The sequence below is a fragment of the Falco naumanni genome, chromosome 2 (assembly GCF_017639655.2).
Source record: "Falco naumanni isolate bFalNau1 chromosome 2, bFalNau1.pat, whole genome shotgun sequence".
Lineage (NCBI taxonomy): Eukaryota > Metazoa > Chordata > Aves > Falconiformes > Falconidae > Falco > Falco naumanni.
In genome coordinates this window covers 119,930,675-119,956,238 of record NC_054055.1, presented here as the reverse complement: position 1 = coordinate 119,956,238, position 25,564 = coordinate 119,930,675, and the positions used below count along the sequence as shown (strand labels likewise).

Sequence of the window (25,564 nt, the reverse complement as noted above, 5' to 3'; positions counted from 1 at the left end):
CAGTTCCAACCAGCACTGTCAGTTTTTTTGTTTTTTTTTTTTAACTGTTGACCTTTTTTTAAAATCCTGCCAAACTTGCTTCTTTTGGACTGACTTTTTCCTGTGTTGGTCTTGTCTTTAAGACAAGGGCCATGTGGGTTTTTCATCTGAGGGAGATGGAAAAGAGTTACTAGAATAAAAATATTTGTCTTCAAGGAAAAAAACACCTGAAAACCAATTTCTAAATAAACCAACAAAACAACAAATGGGGACCCAGCCTGTAGATCTTAAAGAACTTGGCCTGAAGAATGCTGGTCCTGCTTGCCATCCAAAGAATTGATTTTTATTTCACAAATACAGAAGTTTTTTGTTTGGTTGGTTTTTCAGAATTGGGCTTCAGTTGTGGAGAGGACAAAGATCTTTATATACTTGGATTATTTTAGGGCCCAGTCCTGCGTTGTGTCTGTCATAGCAGTCTCCCTGAGCTACTGCAGTGGCAGGATTGAAGCCCTACATGCAGCTAATCTTACAGGGACCTGATCCTGCTCTGAGACATTTTGGCACAGATACTTGGGCACGTGCACGGTTCTGGGTAAGCTGTTGTGGCTTGGCATCGATGAAACAGTTGGTGAAGATGGATCTGATTGTGGATTCTGGTTTATGAAGCAGTGAGGTTCCTCTTGGAAATCTGGTAAGACTTGTTACATACAGAAGTTTGTAAATTCTGTAACTGGAGTGATTTTTTTTTAATGTGTTTCTCAAGAAATGGAGACAGTTACATTCAGAACTTCCCTCTCTTCTCCTTAAAGTGTAAGGCTAAACAGTTGACAGCAAAAGGACATCAATGTGGGTATAGATAAAATAAAAACAGAAGGGGTAAGTGGCCCAGTAGTGGGGTGGTCTTGTTTTTTTTTTAAATTACGTCTTCCTCCAGTTAATACATGAACAAAGTAATTTATTCTGATGGCTTGGAAAGTTCCCTCAACAAAAGTTTGCAGAAGTCAAATAATGTTTTTGAGGAAAAATAAATGTTCTGAGGAAAAAGTAAAACAAACCTTACTTTGACAGCTAAGGAGTAGTGTTTCAGATGGGAACCAGGCTGAAGCCATGCCGTGATGCTTCCTTGACCAGATGCTCTTGGCTCCTTGGAGAACTCACAACTTTAAGCACAGCTAATAATGCTGGTCAGTTTTTGCTGCTGGTGTTCAGAATGCTGTGGGCAACAGCAAGAACTGAAAATCATCAGGTACTTTTCAGTCTGCTGCTACTTGGGAGTTCTGTGATTATCAGGTCCAGCTAAGTTGCAGTCACCAAGAAGAGGACTTCTGGTCAGGGTACGAGAAGTCGCTGTGCTGCTGCTGGTTTCAAACCATCCTGAAGAGTAGGTTAGTAGCTCAACTCCCTGGTACTGCAGCTGGACTGCTGTGGGAGTGTAGGCAAGCAGAAAGTTAGCACAGGGACCTTCTGGCTGCATTGGTAATACTGCAGAATGTAGGACTAGTAGAGAGATAAAATGGGAATTAGAGGATATGGCAGGGTATGACTCACATCATAGTGGAATTTCTTGTAGGGTCCTAGTTTTTTCCTCTCATGCTTTACGGTATTTGTGAGGCCTGCAGTAGGTGTTAGATTTCATCCATTCTGGTGCTACAGCATGCTATTTCTTTTTCTCTGTAGCCAGAATCTGAAGGTGGCTTTTAGATACATGTCTGCAGTTACAGTGAGACTGACTTAACATCATGGTGCACCAGAACAGGGAAAAGGCTGAACCAAACAGCTTGTGACGAGGACATGCCTGTATTCCCAATACCCAGAGTGAGGTGAGAGCATAGTGGTACGTGGGCTGTCCTTGCAAGGTGTTAGCTGTATGTTGGGCAGGGTATGCCCTGCAGTTGTGATTCCCTGATCATCCAGATTGAAGGCTTCTCTTCTAGAGCTCCCTGCCTGTTTGTCTGGGTTTCCTGTAGTGGAGATGGAAATGGGTAAGAACAACTGTGAGGAACAGTTTAGTATCTTCCAGACAATCAGGATGAAGACACAGCTCAGTCTGGGAGGTCTTCTCAATATTGGAGCTGAGGTGTGATCAGAGGTTGTCACAGACACCTCTGAACTTTGGCTTCTAAGTTAACTGTATGGCTGCTAGAGGACTACAGGAGTATATAGGAGGAGATAACGCGGGGGAGGAATGGGACAGCTATTGGAGACAACCCCACTTATGAAGTGGCCAGGGAAGCTTGTGAGAATTGTGAAACTTCTTATTCAAGAACACAGAATTTCTGTGCCAGCTCGATTCATTGCCTGCCATTTTGTCATTGTTCACTCTTTAGCAAAAATACATTCTGCTTATGGATGAAAGAGGACGTTCCTTGTGTTATTTCCTTTGGCTGTGGATCTGTGATTATTGTTCTTGAGTTTATTTATGGGCTACTAAGGCCTTTAGTAGAGATGGTTTGCTTGTGAGATCAGGAAGAGCTGTTCCTGTTTTGAGTCTGTTGACAAGTTTTCATTTACCAGAAGGAGGTTCCAAGGAGTTAAGTTTGCTACAGTTGGCATCGAGTACACAGCACAGTAGATCTCCACCAGGTTCAGTGAAGCAGTTCTGGTTGATGGTGGGGAAGAAGTGCTCCCCAGCAGTTCTTGCATCTCTGTGCATCTGTAACAAATCACTTAGCTCAGAGAATAGAAAGGAGCAGGTTCATTGAGGCTGTTGGTACAGTTCATGGAGTCACATCATCTGCACCCTCTGTGCCTTTTCATTTTAGAGATCTGGAGCAGCAGAAATTTTGCTTAAATAAGAGAACCTCATCTAATCTCTCTTCTTTTATTTGCAGCTACTGTTGTCTTTTGCACCTCCACAAAGTAGGTGTGACATGTTACCTGTCTGAGGGGCACTAGACAGACATGTAAGACATGAGAACAGAGATCCATGAATCTTCAGCTGCATGTTACTGTGTTGAAGAAAAAGTTCTTCCGTTGAACTGAGTCATTCTTCTTTGGAGAACTTCACTCATTAAGTGCCATGTATGATGGGGATGAGGAGGAACATAAAATAGAAAGTAAAATTGCAGTTAAAAAGTAATCATGAAGAATGAGATCTTTTGGAAGAACTGGGCATGTGTTATCACCATATTAAAAGTTAAGCCATGTTTAATCCCTTATAAGACTGAAATTATTTGGTTTCAAAATTGCACCTGACTGCAAGGATTGCCAACCTAAATTTGTATTATTTCTACATGGAATCTATTTCAAATATGTGAAATTTACTACTAGTGACAAATATTTGATCACGGTATTACTTTAAACTTAGATGGATCAGCTTCCAAAATTTAGGATTCTTGACAGGTGCTTAAATACTTAAAACACGCTCCGTAAGATTATTAAATCCAGCAGTTCAACTATATAAACAAAGCTAGGAATAATGAACCAGAAAAATACTCTGAACAGCGTACCCTTTCCATAGACATGTCTCTCTTTATTTTAGCATTCACCATGTTGAAACAGAAGGAAAGTAACTCCTGAATGTTATTTTAACTGGCTAGCTTGCTGCTGAAACAAGCTTTCAGGGAAATCCATGGAGTCCCACAAGGTGGCAGGAGCTAACTGTTCTATGCTGGAGTTGTGATCTGAAGGAAAGTGAAAGTAATAAACTGATTTTGCTAGTTGCACATGTTCAAATCACAAGCAAGTTAGACCAGAATTTCCAAAACCTACCTTGTATAGGTGTTCCTTGGACTTCTGAATAATTCAGGCCAACGAATGAGATTCTATCCTCAAGAGTCGTACTTCAAAAGAGAAATTTCAAGCATTCTTACTTTGTCAACAAAAGGGATCTTTATTTTCACTTTGTGGTGGCAATTTGCTTGTAATATGCCTCCTTGCTGTGAATGGAGAGCAAGGATGAAGCCACGCGGGGACTTGCTAGCATATGAGGTTCACAGTTTAATGACTTGGCAGCGAGCATCTCTTAACTTGAAAGCTCACCCTGATGTTGCGGGAATGCTGATCGGGAGGTGGGACACAGCAGCTGGGGCTGGGGAGCTGTGGAAGTGAAGGAGCTCTCTGCTGCTGCAGTGAGGCTATAGGGATGTTTTTCTTTGGAAACGCTGAAGACTCAAAATGGCATGAAAAGTATCCAAGTTTGGGGATTATTGGAAGTAATCAAAATAGCTCATCATAACTAGGGACATGGTATTGGCTAGTATATAGAGCACGAGGCTGAAATTTATTTCTTTCTCTTCCCAACACCCTGATCTTTCTTGAGGCTGTTGAAGCTCTTGTTTCACTTTCTTGCTTTTGTTCCCACTTACCTGCTGATGGTCAGCGCTCTCCTGAAACATCGTGTCATCAGGAGGTAAAGCACTGCAGAAGAGCAAGGGGGATCATCAAGGATGTCTCATCAAAGGCATGGTTTGAGACCTGTTGTTACATGTTCATGCTTGCTTAGCCTTGCACTTCGAGTTCGAAGTCTCTCATTTTTGTAAAATCTCTTGGGCCTACCTTAGAAGAAATCTGTGGACGAGGGTTTTAGTTGGCAGAAGTAACAGCAGACAAAACAGTAGTAAGATAAAGTGGTTGGTCCTGATTCAGTGGACCACAGTTGTTGCTTTTGAGACTTGTGAAGCTCTTGTTTTGTGTTAAGAGATTTTATTTTAGATCAGTAAATGTCTGCTTTTAGTTTTTTGAATGAGAGGATGGATCAGTGTATTAGCCAAGTATCTTCAGGAATTTGGACAACCCTGTTTATGTGAACAGACAATGCAATTCAGTAAGACTAAGGTGAAACTGTGAATAGGTAGCTTTGTTAACCAGTAGACAGATATTAAGAGTAAAAATAAGTCAACTCTTACATGAAATTTCAGTTTTCCCATCCCATTTAGTGTCAATTGCTTTTCGTTATGCTGTAGAAAAAGAATGTAAGTATTTGTGACGGGGATATCTGGAATAGCCACATGAGGTAATTGAGTGAAAATTCTTCAATGCCTACATATGAAATAGCGGTGTTTCTTTTTCTAGCAGCAATAGAAGCAACTTACGAACATTTAAAACCAATTCTGTAGTGACATACAGACCTGTTGCACTAGTGTGCATCATCAAGCAAAATACCTCTGCCTTGTTTTGCTGACAGGGTTGACAGGATGTAGAGATTTGTGTTTTCAGCAGCTGCCATAAAGTAGCAGCATATACCATTGTCTTGCCAAAATACGGGAGCTTCAGAAGTATAAAAAAAATAAATTGTATACCTTTCAGAAGTATAAAAAAATTTTCTTTTTATACTCCTGTTTGCAGGAATGCGTGAAATTTAGGAAAATCTTTGTTGTTGGGGCTGACCTAAATAATATGGGTGGATGCAGTCACATGATACTTACAATTTCAAAGTAAAAATTCTGTGATTTCCAGTGGTTACACCTTTCACTTGCCTCTAATGTGGGAAGAATTCTAGTTCTTACATCAACATCCTAAAGTCATGATTAGGAAAGTAAATAATTAAGCAAGGGCTCAGCATTTGATGAGTACACAGCTGAAATCTGGTTTATGCATGATTTGAGCATGATTTACATGGTTGTGTACCAATAGCATTGGACTGACTGTCAGTATTTAAATGACCGTCAGTGTGAATGATTAAGCAGTTGGTGCTTGCTGAAACAAACTTAGCTGTATCTGTCATTCTTCTGTTTGAAATTTTCAGTCGTGCGAGTGAGATAGACGCCTTGTGCCCACTGCAACTCAGAAGCAACGAGTCACTTACATTGACTTGAAATACTCAAAAAAACCCCACATACCTCTATGTAATTATGATGAAAGAAATAAGTTTTAAACTTTAAGATGGGAGATCATGTATTGCCAAGATACCGGTGTTCAAATGTGTTCTTTAAGGTCCACGTGCTTACAGCATACAGGAACTACACTTAATGTGGCTTGCAGAGTTTGCTACCTTGCTACAGTATTTTGAACCACGCAGTGGTAAAGTTTGATTCTTAAGTTTCTTTATGCATAAAAGATCAGTGATCATGATCATACCAGGGGTAGAAAGAGTAGTGCAAGCAACTTGCTTTACTTTGGCCACAGAGTCAATATAGGAAAAGGCTCCCGAGTGTGTAGTGAAGTGTCTTACTGGGCAGGGTGGCGGCTTTCCAAGGAATGGTGGACAGTGGGTGGTGTTTCTCAGCAATGATAAATAAATGATCATGGGAGATTTCTGCTTTGTGGTGTACTTAAAATTATTACAGTGGACTGGGAGGGCCTAGTAAAGATTACTGAGTAGTTTGGCAGTTGATGGCATTTGCTGTATAACTCCAAATTGATCCCAATATTACTAGAGGAAATAGAGGTGGGAGGTGGTGAAGGGGACTGCAGAGGACATGTGCCTCTCCAATGTAAATTTCTTCCAGGAAACCCAGGATCTTCCCTTCCTATCTGCCAAACCCTGTCTTAAATGTCTCAACTAATTCTGTTGATTCTAGTTAATTCAGGGACAATTGGAGTTGCCCCATCCACCAGATCCCCTACGGAGGTGCTGAGTGCTTTCTCTTTTCCATGACCTCCCGGGGAACGCAGGGCATCACTGGCCGCTGGTAAATGCCCAACTTAATTAAAGAGTCCAGCCAGACAAATAGGCAAATATATACTGCCCGTTTACTAACAAAAGTAAGCGTTTTCTGCATCCCTCCCAAGTCTGATCTGCAGCTGGATTTGAGGCCTTTTGAGATCTAGAGAGTTGTCTGTGCAGCCTGCAGGTTTGTAAAAGAAAAACATAAAGATTTTTTTACTACCAACTTTTTAGAAGCACCTTGTTACAATAGCATTTAAAAATGCAACCTATTAATAAAATCTGGCATAATCTAAAACCTCAAGGGTATGCCTACGTTGTAGACTGCTGTGTTTTGTATTACCTGAGTGTGCTTTCAGTAGGGTAGAACAAGTATCAGAAGTGGTTTGGCAGTGATAGCATGGAGCTCTGTGCACACTAATTTAAGTTGCATTGAGTTAAGGGCAAATTAGCTCATGCAGAGCTGGGCTGGCCTGCTGTAGTTGGAGTCCTTGTACTCAATTAGTTGGTTTGAATCAGGTTTCTGTGTGTTAGGAGCGTAGGGCTGCTGAAACCATCTGGAGTCTTTGGGGTCAGTCACTGACAGTTGGTGCCGTATGCCATGAGGGCACGTCTTGGACATTCCTTCAAGATGCAAAATCTGATTAGTCTGCAGTAATAACTCTTCCTACACTAGCAGGTTGCAAATCCTGTTTATGGATTTCTTTTATAGCACTGGATGTTGAAAACAGTACTTTCTCTTGGGAAGTTATTATTCAATTAACTTGGTATTTATTTTGATACTTAAGTTTTGTTGTTGAAAGTGAAAACCAGTTGGGGAAAAGATCTGTTTATTAAAGGGCTAGTTCATGGGTTTTGTAGGAGTGGGGGAGGCAGGGGAGGATGAGTATATTGCCTTTGGTTCTCAGGGTGGAATTTTTGCCCTGCTCCTTTGCCTTTCCTTAAAGAAGCTGTAATTGAAAACTAGAGTCTTTGGGAATGTATATGGAATAGAGAAGTAAGTCAGCACTGAGGCCAAGTTACCTGTGTTTATCTAAAGTATTTGGTGTGTGACAGTTGATTTAGTATCTATTTAGTATCTATTGCTTAAATAGATCAAACTGGTCTTCTAGTGACTTCAAGCAAGGCAGGTAAGTCCAAATTAAAGGAAACTGCAAATGTGATGACTGACTAGTTAATGCTCCAACTACTGTACCGAGCCTTGTGCTCTTGTACCAGCACAGTCCTTCAAGGCCATTTTTAACATTCTTCCCCATCCTTCCTCCACTCTCTTACAAAAAAAGTAGAATTTGGGGAAAAAAAGAAAAATCAATACAGTGTTTAGTGTGCTGAAGACTTAAATTAAGTGCCCATTGACAGGGAATTATTATGTCTGTGTGGTTTATATACTGCTTTGGGGTACGCAGTGATGCAGTTAAGTTCACAACCCACATCTACACCCAAGTCAGAAGATAAAATGGTAGTAGTTGAGTTGCTTTGACAAAAAGTGATTGTTGGAGAAGATGTTGGACTTCTCCAGGTTGGTTGTTACAGCAGCCTCTTGCGTCTAGAGGAGTGCACTTGCCCTTTCTCAGGACTTCCCAGCACCAAAGCTGGCCATTGCTTGTGCTTTTCTTCCTCCTCCTGGGCTGTACCAGCCAGGGTCCCAGAGAGCAGCGTGGTGGTTGGCTCGGTGAGAGACACAGGGGTGCAACTAATGACTTGTCTAAAGTTCATCAGCAGCAGCTGGAAGTTTTACTGTCTCCCATGGGCCATTGTACCTTTCTGTGGCAGTTCAAAATGCATTGGTAGCAAAAGTAGCAGTGGGTCAGCCCTGCAGCTGCTGCATTTCAGAGTGAGGTTTTCACGTAAATAGCTGTTACTGTGAACCTTGTGTTACTGGTGAGCCAGTGTTGTTACATCTGGCATGTTTGTTGCTCTTCTGCATAGACCGAGGACATAGTTTTGATCTATAAAGCATTGCATCCTTTGGTAACAGATGACCTATCCTAAACTTTTTCTTCCTGTCAATTAGAAACAAAACAACCCCCCCAAAAAAGCTGCTCATATATTACAGAAGGGCCAATATATTAATGCTGTTACTGTGTTTATATTTATACAGGCAGGTAGCTAACATGTAGATTGGGATCCATGCCTTGCATTTGTGCTGGAGTGGCAGGAACAGACCCGCCCTCTTCTGTGGTGTCCCACAGATGTGTTTCAGACTTCAATGCAAGAAACCCATATGATTTTCCTTAATGAAGAGGCTTGCTGTATTTATATGTGCATCAATCAGTACTTTGCATAGAGCATTGACTTTTGGTGGCTGAACCTAGAATATTAAAAAAAAAAAGTTTGGTTTGGGGGGGTTTTGGGGGGCTGTTCATGTTTGAAGTAAAATGTGAATTTTGAATGTTGGTAATCTGTTTTGTGTTCTTTTCTAGTGAAGTGTTGCATAATAGAAACTTTTTTTAGCTTTACAGTCCCACACACACACTGGGGAGAAAACCACAGACCAGAGAACAAAAAACATCATTTTTTTAATTATTATTATTGAATGAGAAAAATGACTCATTTAGTTCTGGATAGTATGCTGACAAAACATAGAGAAACTCTTAGAGAAAACCATGTCATAGCCACTGATTCACACATCTGGCTTTGGCATCAGGTTTTTGGCTAAGAGTGGACAGCATCACAGGACATTACAGTGAATGTTTTGCTCTGGTGTATGAAACCCTGAGCAACACTTATTACTGAAGATGAAATGATAAGGTGTTTTTTTTTTAAAGTGAGTTTGCAATTAGCCAAGGCTAATTAATGGTTTTGCAGAAGCACCTTGAGTTTAATTTTGTTTGCAACCATTCAGAGGAATTAGTTGTTGGTAAAACAAAAGAACAGCTAAAGGTTGGGTGACATCTCGTAAATCCATGGGCAGGGTGGAAAATTTACTTTATTTGCTGGATTTGCATGCTGGGTACTGTATTTACACGGAGCTTTCTTGCTGGCATAACCCACCCCTCTCACATTCCCAGGGAGGAGTCCTCTGTCCTTGCTGATGGCTGTAACGGCCTTGGCTGGGCCCAGCCACCCTCCTAGCAGCCCTGCTTCCCGGGGGTGGCTGTGCCAGGCCCAGCTGCTGCCAGAGCCCCGGTGTGCGCTGGTGTACCCCTGCGGCGGGGAGGGTGGGCTACCGCGACCCCTCTGCCAGCGAGCGAGGGCGGGAGGGGAGCCTGCAGAGGTGGGAGAGCAGCTATAGCTTAAACCACTGTAAGCACAGCGAAAGGTCGGTCTGGGTTTGTTCTTAAGTTAAACTGAACGAAAACTATTCACTTTTCCAGAAAGCATGTTTAAGGAGGGAAGTAAAACCTGGATGTGCCAAGAATGGGATGGCAGCCCACCTGTAGGGACCTGACCTCTCTGTGCTCACTCCCTCTCTCGCTTGATGCTGCCACAGAGACTGATCTTCACTCCTACCGGGGCTGGCACAGTTGCCAGCTGTCCACAGATGTGGACAAAACACTCCAAGTCACTTGCCTGTTTTCTATATCTTGCCTACTTTGTTCCCCAGCTTCTTCCAGTGCCTACAGAAATCTTGTCAGATTTTTGGCCCTTAAATCTAAAAGGAACGAATCGGAGATTACACTCCAAAACAGAGCTAAACTTCAGGATTTTGACAAACATGATACTGGTGGGACCAAGCTCCAAAAATCTAAGCTCTAGTTCTGGTGCTAAAGTCTTACGTTGCACTTGATTACTATCTTAATAATTAATATTCAGATAAGTGCTGAACTTGGGCTTTCTAATGTGCAAGCTAATACTGTAACTTGAAAAAATCACAAGTGTATCCTGAGTGCAGAACTCAGGCTGCCATAGTGGTTGTCCAGCACTTCATTAAAACAAATGAAATTTGAAAGATTTATTTTTGTATGTGTCAAGTTTTGAATTCAGTACTTGGGGAATGACATGTGAAGCTGGAGGAATTTTATTTTTTTTTCTGAAGAGAAGGTGACACTGTTGGCCTAAACACTGAAGGATTCTGTAAAAACAATTATGCATACTCTAAAGGAAATAATTTAGATAAATAGTTGTGTGTAGTGGCTGTTTCTAATTGAGCTTGATGTTTTATCACAGTTTTCCATTTAGGAGGGAGGATAGGAACCATAAAACTTGATGCAAATTAGCAGAGTGAAATAGCTTTCTTTGCAACTGCTCTTTGAACCTTCGCATCTCTTTTAAGAATATGCTTACAGAACATTGCAGCAGTACCTCTAGGAAGAAAACTGGGTTGTTAGAAAAACCAGAAATGTGTCTTTCTAATAAATTGTTTCTGATAGAACTAGAAAATAAGGAAGATTATACTAATGCAGTTTTCTTTTTAAAAGTCTGTTTTGCATTTTAATCTCATGGAGAACAGCTCTTGTTGTTCTTAAAGCAAAAATCAGACAAAATCCTCCTAATTTTAATAAATGCTGATATTGGAAATGTGTGTGTGTGTGGGGGGGGGTTGTGCTACATGCAATGTGTGATCTGCACGTTGTGAGAAGTAACTTCTGCATCTCTAAACTTGCCACTGTCTTGTTCTGGTAATAAAGCTAAAAAGGGGGCAAAGGTGTTAGGATTTTATTCTGCCGCATTGTATGTAGTATCTGAATGCCTTCCACCTATAGCAGAGGAGAACTGGGATTTAACTTCTCAGGATAACAGTGTGGGGGAGGGCTAAGAAGGGACAGCATGCTGCTTGTGGTAGGATTTTTGGCTTGGGTATTTTATGCGTTATTTATGTATGACATTTGTACCTGAAGTTGTTCTGACACTTGCGATGTGTGGGTGTGTGTAGTAGGTAGTGGGGCAGTGGCTTTCTGGTGGTGGAAATCTGCAGCTGCATGTATGCAGTTAATACTACATAGCTCAGAAGGCTTTTGTGTGTACATGTGCATATATGAAAACATTTGATCCAACCTCTGAGAAGTGCTGAGATCGAGGAATCATTAAAATGATGATTCTGCGATTTCTGAATGCACAGATTGTTGATGATGTTTCCTGGAATGTTTTATGATTGAATTTATCTTTTTCAGTGTTGTATTAACTGTGTGGTATTGCAGAGTTATATAAGCATTGGATTGGGAGATTGTATCCATTTTGAGCCGAGTAGTGACTTTGTTTAGATTTAGTGATTAATATTTTATTTCTTTGTGGGATAGGAATAAAATACGGAGCTTCACTGGAGATGATAATTTATTGACATTGCTGCAAACTCCGTATGTATACGTGAGCACAGTTCTTTTGTGCATTTTGCAGGAGGCAAGATTACACTAGTAGACTGGTACTGCAGATTTGATTGGGGAATTGTTCGGATGTCTTCACTGACAGTCACTTCCAGGTTAAGTTTTGGACCATTTTAAATGTCCTCTCAGAATGTTTCCTTGACTGTTTGCTGTTAACATTTCCTTGCTGGTTAGCAGGAGAAAGCTTTCAGCCATGCAAGATTCATCAGTGTTACTTTTTCCCTTTGTATCTTCTTTCACCAGGTTTTCCTCATCTTGGTCACTTTCAAACAAATTTTAATGCTCATAAACTACCAGACTAACAAGCCAGGAAAAGTCATCATGTCATGTCAGTTCAGGAGAAGATAGGTAATACTGATGGAGTGAGTAAATTTGTGATCGTACTGTCTCCAGGTTGGCTTGTTTTAGATAAATATAGAGACAATTTGGTACCTAATCTCCATTTGCCTTCAATTTAAGAGATGAGAGGTCAGAAATAGTCACGTATAAATGAATTTTGACAACTGTAGTTTAAGCAATACAAAAATTTCAAGTTAATGTTAAAACAGTGCAGAACAACTACTTGATTGAAAGTGCCTGGACTTCTAAGTGTATGTGAATGAGTTTAAAGTGCAGGAGTGCATACACCTGTAGGTGCTTGCTCCTTCCTACTTCATGCCTTCTTTCAGAGGTGGGTTTTTATCTTGTCTAGTAGCTAAAGGATGATTATACGTTAGATGATCCCTGTTCATGACCATGTATTTTTCCCTGCAAGAAAAAAGCTGACACAACTTAAAGTAGTGGGTTTTCAACATTTTTTTAATTATTATTATTACTTTAAAAACACTAAAAAAATGTCCTATAGATGCCTGAAGAATGAATGTAAGCCTACCAACAATGGGCTGATCTTCTTAGTTACTTCTGGAGACCCATAGGAAGTAATGACAGCAGTGTAAAAACTGCTGATTGAACACTGTATCTATACGGAAATTGGAGACCTCTGGGCAGGGTAATAACACTAGCCAGCAAAGAGAGTGACAGAAATCTAGCTGTTTGGTAGCGTTAAGTACAAGCTGTTTCACTTTGAGAACAGTGGTTGCCTAACAAGGACTTTCACGGTCCTGCCCCTGAAATCGTACAAATGATAAACTTTGATTTGAAGATGTACTTGTTATTTTGATGACCTCAGTCAAGGAAACTTAGAAGAGGCAAAGAAGCAGAGAGTAATTACTTGAAGTACAAGTAGATGCTACTCTAGTTTCTCAGGGAAGTTGCTTGCGTAGAAAGGCAAGGTTAAAGAAATGGAGCTTTTTGTATTGAAAACAATGCAGTACTTTAACTGGTGTCTCTCCAGTTTTCCTTGTACGACCTGTTTTATCTTAAGGATGAAGCCTTTTCAATAGTAAGACCGAAGTGGACTGATAGAGGAGGGTCTTTCAGAACACTTATAAAATTGTTTGCAAAATAAATAATAGCAAGTTATTTAAAAACATGTATGAGAATGTTTTAGGTCGTTACTAAGTCAAGATAGACTGAAGTTAAAGATGTGCCTTTGTTGTTAGAGATGTGCATTGCAGATGTTAAAGATGGACCTTAAGTGATTTGTACGTCAACCTCATAAACTGGTTAATGATTTTTATTTGCTAAGAATACTCTTGGTTTTTTTAAAGTGCTTCTGGTGTTTTCTAGGTTTCTGGAATGAATTGTCTTTGGCTGTCACGTCAAGCGTGCCAGAGTTTGCTGCTCTTTATCTAATGAACTACTGTGACTGGTGTACATACGTACTTGAACTGAAGAAGTGGAAAGGAGGAAGGAGGCTAGAACGCTGTAGCAACAGTATACCTGGCTGGTATATTTGAGAAATGCCCTTTCAAAACTCGAGTATCAGTTTGAATAGCAGGGGAAAGCCAGTACTCAGCGCTGTAGAATCTCTCTTCTAGAAAGCAGGTAGGAAACAGCTTCTCTGAAATGCACAGAATTATCCTGGGATTGGAGGTGTGCTTGTCAGCTTATTTCTCTCTGGTGTGGTGGACTCATTTATCTAGCAGTATTTATATTAGAAAAGGTTTGTGATTATTTGCTGTTTCTCTTAAGTTGAGCTCTTACCTGTATTTTAACCTTGACTGCTGCTGGTCCACACAGCGGCACCAGCACAATATCCCATGCAGGTTTTGTGGATTCTTGGTTTTAATATTCACTAAATCTGTTCAGCTGAGTGTATGAATGACATTCCTAGTTCTGATATAGTTCTGGCTTTAAACTATGTTTTGTTGGTAAGGAAGCAGCTGTATGTCACTTCAGTGCTGATAGTTTCCCCAAAAAGAATGAGTAAGTTCTCCTGGGAGTGAAACTAGAGTGTCTCAGTATATGAACAAAAAGGATAAAGCTGCCAAACTACACCGGCACTAGTGCAGAAATGGCATTGACGTTAAGGTGGATGGGGTCTGGCATGTTGCTGCTTATATGCTGTCTGGCCTAGCCTGCATGCTGAGATTTAGGCTGCCTTTAGTCTCCTTGGGGCACTGCTGATGTTGCTGCAGCACCTGCAGATAGGCTGCAATGAGGCTTTGCATCCATTCAGTCAGCTGACTACTCCATCAGAGTAGCTGTAGATACGGATGTATGTCTCCATCTCCATTAAACTTGCAAACCGAGAAGTTAGGTGTAACTGCAGTCACCAAAGGTAGGCTGTGAGCTGGGAAGGCTGAAGATGAAGGCATGGGTCTGTCTGTCCACTTTTGGAAGTGAAGGCCATCGGGCTCTGCAGAGGTAGGGCGAGAGGCCTCCCTGTGTCTCAGCTCAGCCTGGATTTGAGTGCAGGCTGAGCACAGGATGTGCTTTGAAACGGTGGCAAAAAGTGAACAAGGCACAGTGAATTTCAAAGGAGTCATTTTGAACTTTGTTAAAAACTGCTGGGTTTCATAATCTTCTGGAATGGAATCTCCCACGTGTGAGTTAAAGACATGCTATAGGCTCCTATATTGAGCGGACAAGAGAAAATACATGAAAGAAGTGATAAAGTTAAAACTGCTTGGCCACCTTGCTTCTCTTTTCCCTTCTGTCAGTACCAGTGTAGAGGACATCCGAAAGGATTTTCAAAGAGTAAGAACTTGAGTTAAATTGATTTACTGTTCTGGTTTAGTTTGGTCTGGTCTTGTGTCCCCTCTGTACCCACCAGTGCAAAATACCTGCAGATGTTGCTGTGCAGAGCTAGTGAGGCAAAACATTCAGGCTTGAAAGAGAGCAAGACAAGTGTCTAAGTAGGAATACTGTCCATTTTTATCTCCAGGGTCTCATTTAGGAAAACCATAAATGGATAGGGATTGTCTGCTTTTGGCAGAGAGGTGGAGATCTGATCCTGGCAGTGTGAGTGTCAGGAAGATCCATTGATACGCTTTTTCCCCTTAAAGGTTTTAATTCTCCTTTTGAAAGATTGGCTGAGGGCTCCCATGGCAATCAGTCCACTTTGCCTTGTATCTTTTTGCCTTTACCTGGACACTTCACATTCTAAGCTTATATTTATCTCGAATGTTACGTATCATTCTGTTTTACGTGCATTTTTGTAATGCCATCCTAATGGTACAAACAAACCTCACTCCCGAGGAACGCGGGGACAGCACGGCAAGCGGCAGATGCAGCCCAGCTCTCGCGGAGGGCAGGAGGGCAGGCAGGGGCACAGCTCTGCTTGCCAGAGCAGAATCGGCCCTCCCGGGAAGGGGGGAGGTTTGTACGGAGTGGGAGGTGCTGTTACCAGGTTAAACCCCATTTGGTGGCTGTTTGAATTTGAGCCTGAAAAGCCTGCAGGTCTTGTAGCTGTGTGCCTAAAGAATCCCCCCACCCCGTTTGTGGTTGTGGTTTTTTTTTTTCCGTTCTTTTGTATAACTTCATCAAAAGAAGTTAGTTACACACAAAACATGGCAGTTCAACCCTGTAGAAGATACCACCACCATCTGTTGTTTTTAACAGGCAGTAAGACTTTCCTCCAGCTGCGCGAGCCAGGAGCGTTGGCCCCCTCCTGCAGAAACGTGCCTTTCCAGCCCGGCTCACGCGTGCCAGCGGGCTCGGCCCTGGCCCGGCCCGGCCCGTGGAGCGGGGAGGCATCGGGGGGCACGGGGAGCCGGGGGGGAGGGCGGCGTGGGTGGGCAGCGGCTACCTGCGCGGGGCGGGCTGCTGCGCGGGGCGGGCTGCTGCGCGGGGCGGGCTGCTGCGCGGGGCGGGCTGCTGCGCGGGGCGGGCTGCTGCGCGGGGCGGGCTGCTGCGCGGGGCGGGCTGCTGCGCGGGGCGGGCTGCTGCGCGGGGCGCCGCGGCCGCTGACGTCGGGGCGCGCACTGGGCGCCCGTGCGGGCGAGCAGCGTTGCGCCGGGCGGCCGTGTGCGCGCTGCCGTGCGATGGCCGCGCTGCGGCGGCCGGTCCCGCCGCCCGGCCCGGCGCGCGGTGCGGGGCTTTGCTCCACTTTCCCTCGCGCCGCGCCTCCGCTCCGCCCCGGCCGTGCTCCCCGCGCCGCTGAGATCAGCTTCCTGCGTCTCGTTTTCCTCGAAACGCTGTTACTCCTCCCCTGAAAGAGTTATTTTCATCGGTCTGGAGTTAATTTTTATGGGTGGCTGCAGGCTCTTTTTCTGACAGGCGAACACGCCAAGCTGGAAAAGCGGTATCATGGTGATTTTGTTCTGTTGCAGCGAACCAGAGCTGTAGGCAGAATGGTAGACTGCTGCACCGAAAACATTTCTGTGCCAGCTCTGTGACCGTGGAAGGCGAAGGAGGTGAGTGCCGGTTCTACATCGCGTAGGTCCAGGGAGTTGTTGGACGTGGAACCAAGAGCCACAAGCTGCCCAGGCTCAGTAACAAGAAATGAGCAATTACTTGTTACGCTCTCTGATCAGATGCTTTTGCTCCTACTAATGCTGTAATGGAGTATACTCAGGAAGTGATGGATTTTGCTGTAGCAAAGAACTGTAGTCAATGAAAGTTTATAGTGTGCAAACTCGTTTTTCTTTCATTGAAAATTGTAGATGGGTATGGCAGAAATACAGCCAAAAGGACAGATGATAAAGGTAGCATTTACTCCAAACAATTTATGACGGAAAAAACACTAAGATAGGTGGTTTCAGAACTTTTAGATAGATTAAATAATACCAGAAAGAGACTTTATACTGATTTAGCCATAACTGTGTATCTATAATAATGTGTTGTTTATGAGGGAATGACATGATTTTATAATTTGTGGAAACAAAATTATAGACAGGAAAAACAAAAAGGGGGGAAAAATACTTTTACAGTTGCCAAGCATCCCTCAGGATGGAAGCCACGCTGGCTGAGAAAAAGCAGATTGTTTGGAACGATATCTTAGTTGCAACAAATGGGCAACTTGTACAGGAACATACCTTCTTAGGTTGTTGCAAATTTTAGTGTGTGGTTTTTTTTATTATTTTTCTTTATGGAGTGAAGAGTGTAAATGCCACAGGTTCATTAACTAACTTTCAGCTTTTTTAACAGGTGAGCATCATTCTCTGTATACCTTTTAATGGAACTCTAAAATCATTAATCCATAACTGGTGGCAGGTTGCTGCTTACTTCATGTTCTATCCTTCTTTTGCTGCCTTCTCATTACTGCCTGTTAACAGTCAAATTAATGGGACATTAATGGAACAACTTTGTTCATTCTGACTGGGGTGCCCCAAGTGATTTTACAGAGGACTTTTCATCAGAAGCCACTCAGAATGTGTTGCTGTGCTGGGCCAGCCAAGTGCTGGATGCTGCAGCCACAGCTACAGGGCACTGCCACATGTCTGAGCTACTCCCCAGGTGGCAAGGGACAGTAGGAAGAAATCAAGGACCTGGTTCAGGATCATGGGAGATGTGATATACCCCAGGCTCTGAGGCCTGACCAGAATTGCTTGTGATCCAGACCAGAGTGCACACTTTGGGTAGCTGTTTTCAATGATGCTGAGCTGAATTTATTAGTTCTGCTATAAAGTGGAACAAATACAGTCTTTGATTAGTTGTGGGAGTGGGGGATACTTGCTTTACAGTGAGGTTCCCCAGTAGCTGTGCTGAAAGCCATTCTGGGGAAACTTTGATTTCAAAGTTTGATCACTTTCATAGAAGATGAGAGAGGTACAGTAAACTAGAAACTGGGGTTTGGTTTCGGGAGTGACTGACTTTCCTTTTTTTCTTGGTGGAAATCAGCACCGCTGTTTTCAGTTGCGGGGCAGGTAGGAGCGTATTTTCTTAAGAATGTGTTGTATTACCGAGCCACATTTACTGCCTGTAATTGAACAGTTTTGTAGATAAATGTGTAAGGTCAAAAGAAAAACAACAAACCACTTTATTGCCCAGTTTGTGGCCTCCACTGGTCTAGTGGTGGAAGTGTTGTATAGGAAGTAATAATAAAACTTCCAGTCATGTATGGTCCTGCATCTTTTGTATTTGGTTGCAGATGCTGGGTATACTACACTGCATAGTTTTGCCTCCGTGCAGTTTGTAAATTCATTGTTGCTAAATCTACTTCTTGATATAGACTTGTGCTCAGGGAATTAACCCTGTGTTATGTCATTTTTCTGAGGGATAAAACCATGGGTAAAGACATCTTATGTACTGTTTGTGTGAATATGTTAGAAAGATGATGCATACTCATTTGCCTCAGTGTGTTGGTTCTAAAGATAATTCTAAATGCTAACCTTTCCATAAGAAATGCATGGGAAGTGTGCTTATCCTGTAGATGCAAATATATATCCCATGTGGGCCCAAGTACTCAACTTTTACTTGCCAAAGTTACTACCTTTTTACTTGCATTCTACCAGTACAGAAACTCTGCAACACTGAGAACACAGGCATGATGTTAAGCATCAAGCCCAACATCTGCTGGACTTCTGTGCTGTTTTACTCATCTTGTACTTATTTTCAAAATTTTCATTCTGATTGATAGGAGGCTGCTGTAAAAAGATCCAACCTGTGTTGGCAGAGTCAAGTGTTCCTACCAGTGGCTCTAAATGTTGTGCTTGTAACTGATTTGCAGCCTTGCTGACAGCTAGGGTCAAAGCATTTGCTACTTCTCTGTCTTACTTTGACAACCTGGGCTTCTCTGTCTTACTTTGACAACCTGGGCTTCTGTTAACTTGTGGAAATTTGTTAATTTATTTCATAGTGCAGTGAAGGAGGAATGGGAAGCTCTGTCTGCACGTTGGATCCTTCCTTGTTGGAGAGGTCACAAGGGTGTTAATAAAGTGCTCTGCATTTGTAGGCATGAAGAGCAGAGTGAAGGGTATGCCTCCCGGAGTCTGTCTTCACCTTCAGTTCATTACATGTGTAACGCTCACCTCACCATCAGCGTAGTAGATAGAACGCATTATTTGAAGTACAGCTCCCTGACAAGTGTATAAGGCTTGCTTGGCAGCGGTAACAGTGACGCACCATGTTTAAATGACAGCACTGTCACTAAAAGAAGCAGTCCCAACCTCAGACACTTGTACCCTACCCCATGGGGCTGTGCTGGTGTTCTTGCAGTTGTGTAATGAACTGGACTGGGGGACTGATGGGTTTTATTACCTTAACTCGTTCTGTCCACTAGAGAGAGAACTGACCACCATTGGGTGGATCATGTTATGTCATGGATCACACTGGAGAACTGAACAGCTCTGTTGCTCCAAAAAAGGGGTCCAGGATTGTGGGGAATTGAAGCACGGCAGGGGACAGGACTGCTTCTGGCTTCAGAGCTGGCTTATGCTATCTTGCTGCTTGTCAAGCTAGAGCCTTAAGAGCAGGCTAAGTAAAATGCAAGAGAAGAAGTTGGTATCTCCAGAAATAGACCACTATTGTCAATATTTTTTCTACTGGGGACTTATATGCATCTTTTAAACACGATTTTGCAGTTTGGATAGTTTCCAGTGCAGATAGCATCAGTTAGTTACTGATGCTGAAGATAACATGTCTTAATTGTGATGTTGCTTTTATCTTTCTCCTGTGATCCTTTCTGAAGTAGGTGCTCCTTGCATAGCTTTCCTTTGTGTGACCCAGCATAGCATGCTACGAGTTAGGCTGTTCTGGAAGAGTTGCAAGGGACTTTCAGTCAGTGTGGTGATAGGTGATTTTAGCAAGATAGCTCCATCTGCATGCGTAATACCAGTTTACTACAGGTTCAAGGTACTGGTTAAATTTTTAAGTCTGGAGTTGGTGCTGTAAATTGGTTACTCTTGGGATTTTGATGGGTGGTGGAATATCTGAAGAAGACAAGCAGCTTTTCCTCCTGTGGAAGGCCAGTACTTCAATATTTTTTGTTTGTTTCTTAAATAGCAGGGTGATTGTTGCTTGTGTGTGATTTGTGGAGTTCAGGAAGTTTTTGTTAGTGGTTTTTGAAGCTTTTATGTGTTAGGTGCTGGCAGAAAGCAGCAACAACTATTTCTGCATTAATTCCCTGGGGCTGTGCTTTGGCTAGGGTAGTAGAATGTTACATCCCAAGATAAAGATCCTATTTTGAGATTTGCTAGTGTAGACCTGTGCATTTGTTCAGGGTTTTGTTACCCTCTGTGAGACTCCGTGCAAGTACAGGAATCTATGCTAGTCGATTTTGACAAGGGATTAAAGGATCAATGTTTGCTTTGCTTGGAAGTTGTTCCAATAGTAGAGTTAAGATTGAAAACATCATCTCTACTCGTTGCCTTGCCCTACCAAAGTAAACTGAAAGCCCCTAGCAAAATGTGGCACACTGACTCTTCAGATTTTTGAGTAATATTTGGGAGTACCATAAGCTACAGAAAGATACTGTCCAATGAAAACTTTATACAAAATAAAACTTATATTTGTGGGAAAGGAACAAAAGGAATGGCAGTTCCAGGATGAGAAAGGAACTTTTAAATAAGTTTTCTATCAAGCTTGCACAGCATAAAATTCAGTTGGCTTTTTTTATAAAGCCGGAAGGATTGAAAGTACCACCTAGAATCGCAAGCATTTAAAAAAAATAAAAATATCAATAGTTTTGTTTGGTTATGACTTTCTTTTGGAGGGAAAAATAAGTCTTTGTCATCTTGCTGTTAATGAAGAAGCTGATTAATGAGAGTAAATCACAAGCATAATGCTTTCTTTGTTAGGTCACTTCTATTTTGCTGTCATTTGCCTAACACCTTGAGAGCTGGTGCAGCTGGGCCATGACCACAGTTCTGTAAGTACACAGCTTCTGCTGGTGAGGACTCGGAGTTACTGCCTCTGTAGCACCTTCTAACAGTGCTGTGTCCACCCTCCACACGGACATGGTGTAATGGCAGCGGCATTCTCCACAGATTTCCATCCAGGATGTTACTGGGAGAGCCTTCCTGGGAAGTGCTGTCACAGCTGTGGGGGGCTGGTGCAGGAAGGTGCTGTGGTGTCCTGTGTCGGGACATAGTCTTCCGTGGTGGCCAGCTAACCTGAGTTGAAACGCTGGCAGCATTTGACCTCTTTCAGGCATGAAACTTGAGTATGGCAGGACATATTCTTGTCATGAGGGCTAATGCTTCACAGGGAACTGACTTTTATTCAAAAGCAGTCCCAAAAGATGCTACCAGAAAAACTTGCACATTTCAAGTGAAGATGAGCAGGATCCACTGCAGAGTAAAGCTACTCAAAGTGGATCCCTCCCCTTTCTATCTGTTAGATCACGACTGTACAGTGAAGTGTTTTTTCAGATACTGGAAGTTTAAATACTTTCCAATTAAAGGGAGATCTTCATGCAGATGTTAAAGCAAAACGTTTGTTTCCCAAACTAATTCAAAAGTGAAACTGTCTGCAAGAGAAGTGAAAATAATTTAACTGAGTTTTCCTGTTCCCAGCTGGCTATGACAATGTATGGTGGTTTTTTTTTTAAAAAGTTCAAAATGACAGTAACGTAGCTGTAAGTGTTCCAGGCTTGGCTAAATTACTTTCTTTGTGTAACCAATGGTGCCCCTTGAAGCTTGTTAGTCTTATGGAATAGCTGGGAAGTAGCAGTCAGGTGTGTAAACACCTGCAAGTTTCTTTGGTGAAACGACAAGCAGATTCTATGTGGGCTTGTGTGCATTGACAAACTCTGGCAGCAGCAGTACCTCCTCCCCGTGCCGGGGGAGCTGGCTCCAGAGGCACGTTCTTGTTAGTCAGGGCCAATAACGAGTTACTAGATTTAAGCTGTTTCCTCTCCCTTGAAGGCTGCAGTAATAGCCAGATCCCATTTGAAAAACACTGTGACATATTCTAATGACCCAGCTGAGGCCTTCCCATCTGTGGTGGTGTTCGTGGTTTGTTCGGAATGATCACAGGGATAAGGCTGTGATGATGTAGAGGCTTTCTGAATCGGGTGCTGGGCTTTCACTGAATATCCGACTTGGAGTCGCTGCTCTGTGAATTCTGAATCTCCACCTGGAGATGCTGGCAGCAGGTGTGGACATCTGCTTGCTGGTGGAGCTCTAGCAAGACAAGGAATCCAAATTGCCTTGGTGAGGTGGTGGTTAGGCAGAGGGAAAAGAGGTGCTTTCCGGCGGAGCTTGCAGAATAAGTGAATGTATTTCAAGTATTATCAGCAATTTACACTGTTGCTTCTGATTTAAGTTTCCTGCAGGATGGGTTGGCAAATGTACATATAAGCAGGTAAATCCTTTGCCCGTGGCAGTTCTGAGAGAGATATTTCAGCTTGTCCTGGAGGTCAGCAAGCTGAGGGATGATAGGAGGGCAGGGCCCTTACAGAAAGGTATCCTCAGTTGGTTGATACTGTTAGCTGATTTCTGCTGAGTTTAAGAAAAAAAAAAAAAGGGGAAAGGCTGTTTTGCGATGCATAGGCTTCGGTCAGTAGTGCGTTTTAAGATGGTCAGCCTCCTTGAATTATGCCTGGAAATAGTTCTGGAAAATTGTGCCATCTCTGTAAGATGAGTAAGATAATATCCTCCCTTTGTGAAACATTTTGATGTGGGGGGGCACCTAACCAAAGTTCTCAGGTAGTCTGTGGCAAGACCTTTAGGAAAGACAAATTATGGCTGTCTTTTGGGGTGATAAAAGCCTGATCAATATAATAAACCTTTTATCAAATGGGAGTGTATCAACCCAAATATTTGCAGCACTGACTAATTACAGCCATGTTTTGGCTGATGTGCATTTTAAGAAGTAGTAGAAGCTCCCGAAGGAGCCTCACATTTTAATTTCAGTGCATAAAGACAGGCTGTGTTTTTACAAGTGGCTGTGGTGTTTTGCAGTTTCTCATCTTTTTATTCCAGTCTGCCACTATTTTTCTTCTTCATGGCTACTTTGCAAACCAGTTTACTACACGCTGCTTGTTTTCTATCTTGCATGTACCCGCAAAAAAGTATGTATAGATACTTTTTGTATTATGTATTACACACATACACACACACACAGACATATGCGTTTATGTGTGTATGTATGTGCATCTTTTCTGTAACAGCAGGACAAAGTGGGCTTGAGTCACTATTACTGATCCTCCTGCACTCTTTGCAGGTCACTGGAAGTGTGGTATGAGACAGGGTAATGTGACTTGGCCTGACACGATATACATCAGCAGACCTCTACTACTGTCTCCTCCTCATTTCATCAGTGAAATTTTTTGGCGTGCTGTTTTAGACCAGTAGTGAACCTGGTCTTTCATTGCTCTTTCCAAAGAGGCTCCTAACATCCAAAATAATATAAAGAAATAAAATCAGAGCGAGTTAAACTTGTGTGAAAGCCTTAAGAGTGGCCTTACCATTCAAATGATGTTGGCCTGTAGAAGAGCGAAGAATGCAGAAGGCTGCAGAATATTGATGTTATTTGTATTGATGATACAAATTAGGCCTGTTTTAAAAACTAGAAAAATAGACCTGGGGTGTGCTTGTGCAAACCTCAGAGTGCTGCGGAGCTGCTTCCTAACTTGCAGGCACCTCTGTAGCTGGGCCCCGGAGCACTGAGTGGCAAGGAACAGCTCTTGGTAGTTTACTGACCTAAAAGGGTAAGGTGCCCCCCACCTTACAGAAATAAACGTGCTTTAGAGCCTATCTTTCTCCAGGTCCTCCCTGTACGGCAGATAGGACCCAAGGGTAATGTGCCAGACCTGTGAAGCAGGGTCGGGGTTGATGTCTGCAGAAGTTGGAGGGTGGCTGAGCTCTGTAACTGGCTTTACACATCACCTCCTGCTGCTCAGGCCACACTGTTGTGAAGGAGCCGTCTCTGTTGAGCTCTGACATCAAGGCTTGCAGGGCTCGTTTTTCTTTTACCTGTTGGTATAGTTATGGTACCACCATTTTCTGCCTTCAGCTGCACCTTGAAATAGTTCCGAGCTCCTTAACCACACCATAGTAATCTGCAGTTTTACAGCACTTTTCGCCTGACTTACCCGGGTGATCTGTAGGATTGCAGAAGCTGGGTGACACCTTCCTGACTGAAGTGACCAAGGCAGAGAGAGGCTCCGACTCACGGTGAGGCCGAGTACGGATTTAAGGAAGTAACACAAATCAACGCAGACTAACAAAAATGAATCCAAGTTTCTTTCAAACCAAGGTGTTCACTTTTATTTATTATTTCTAATGTAGTTGAAATGACCATTCATCTGAGGATGGATATTTGAGGTTTAAAATAAAACCATATTGCCTTAAAATTCTGGAACTTACCTGACCGAGGGTGTTGAACAGAGAATTGACAAAGCATTACAAATTTTTATGAAGCTTAGTAAGAATTTTTATAGATAGTAACAGTGTTTATCAGAGTAGTATTTTTAATCATACTTCAAATACCTGTTTTAACATCTTGCAGTTCTTCCTGAGTGTTGCATGTCATTAGGCAGGTGGTTGTTCCGTGACTGAGGTGCCTTGCGTGGATGCGTAGGTGCTTTGTCCCACCCTACGCGGCGAGCTTGTGGTAGAGGAGGGACGGGCCCCCGGTGAGATGAGCTGGCTTGCCGTGCCGCCGCTGTGCTCTTGGCTCGGTGGGCAGGACTGCCGCGTCACCCGGTGCTTCGCACGTGCAGCGACGTTGTTCAGAAAATCTGTTTGCCCTTTCCTGAAAAGGAACGGCGAGCTTACCTACAGCTGAGAAACACCCCCCGTGTCTACTGCCAAGCGTGTTTAAGGAGTACAGACTCGGATTTGGCCTTGACACGGGCCAGAAGTGGGAGGTGAACACTTGGGGCAGGTTATGGAAGATGAGCAGGGAACATCATGACTGTGCTGGGACCATATCATGGTTCAGGTACTGGACCTTCAGTGGACTCTTGTCAGTGCTGCAGGTGCTTCAGGGGTTCAGAAGTCTCATGTCTTGCGCTGCCAGCCCGGCTGCGGGGCTGGGGCTGCTGCAGGGAGGAGCCTGGCCACTAGATGACTCCTGCAGCCTGCTGGTGGGGCAGCGCCGCTGGGCAGAGCGGGGGGCGGAGGGGGTGCGCTGGGTCTCCTGCGTGAGGTGCACCGCAATGAACAGCTGGGCTATCTCGCAATCGGAGGGCATGTTAACGTGGGTTTTAGTTGGAGTTGAAGTAGTTACAGGATAATATACCTCTACAAATCACTAACTAGTGAGGTTTGTTGATACGGTTTGCAAAACAAAGGTCCAGGCCTCCTTAAGGTCAGGATGGATTTATTGAAACAACAACATGTGAAGAAGCTAATTTTAAAGAGTTGTGCTACTTGACTAGACTACAAGCGATACTTGATTTTATGTTGTGCTCTGCTGTTACAGCTCTTTATTTTGCAAGCTTTCAAAAAAAGAAAACTCACAAAAACCCCACACCCAAACCAGCAGCAACATAATGCTATCTTTGCCTCTTCTTTGCATCTTGTAGATGGATGAATGAATCCCATTAGGCCGGAAAAAATTC

At 42.9% G+C, this 25,564-nt stretch overlaps 1 protein-coding gene across 16 annotated transcripts in view; it reads left to right on the top strand.

Annotated features, from left to right (window-relative positions):
* Window positions 1–25,564, top strand: part of BBX (BBX high mobility group box domain containing) — a 145,960-nt gene that overhangs the window by 18,248 nt on the left and 102,148 nt on the right. For 4 of the 16 annotated variants that reach the window (XM_040583128.1, XM_040583124.1, XM_040583126.1 and 1 more), the window contains exon 3: window positions 16,446–16,529. The exons of 11 other annotated variants lie outside the window; for them this stretch is intronic. The gene's annotated coding sequence lies outside the window, so the exon portion shown is untranslated. Of the gene's footprint in view, window positions 1–16,445; window positions 16,530–20,902; window positions 20,924–25,564 lie in introns of those variants that run through there. One more of the 16 variants, XM_040583132.1, reaches the window with a different exon arrangement.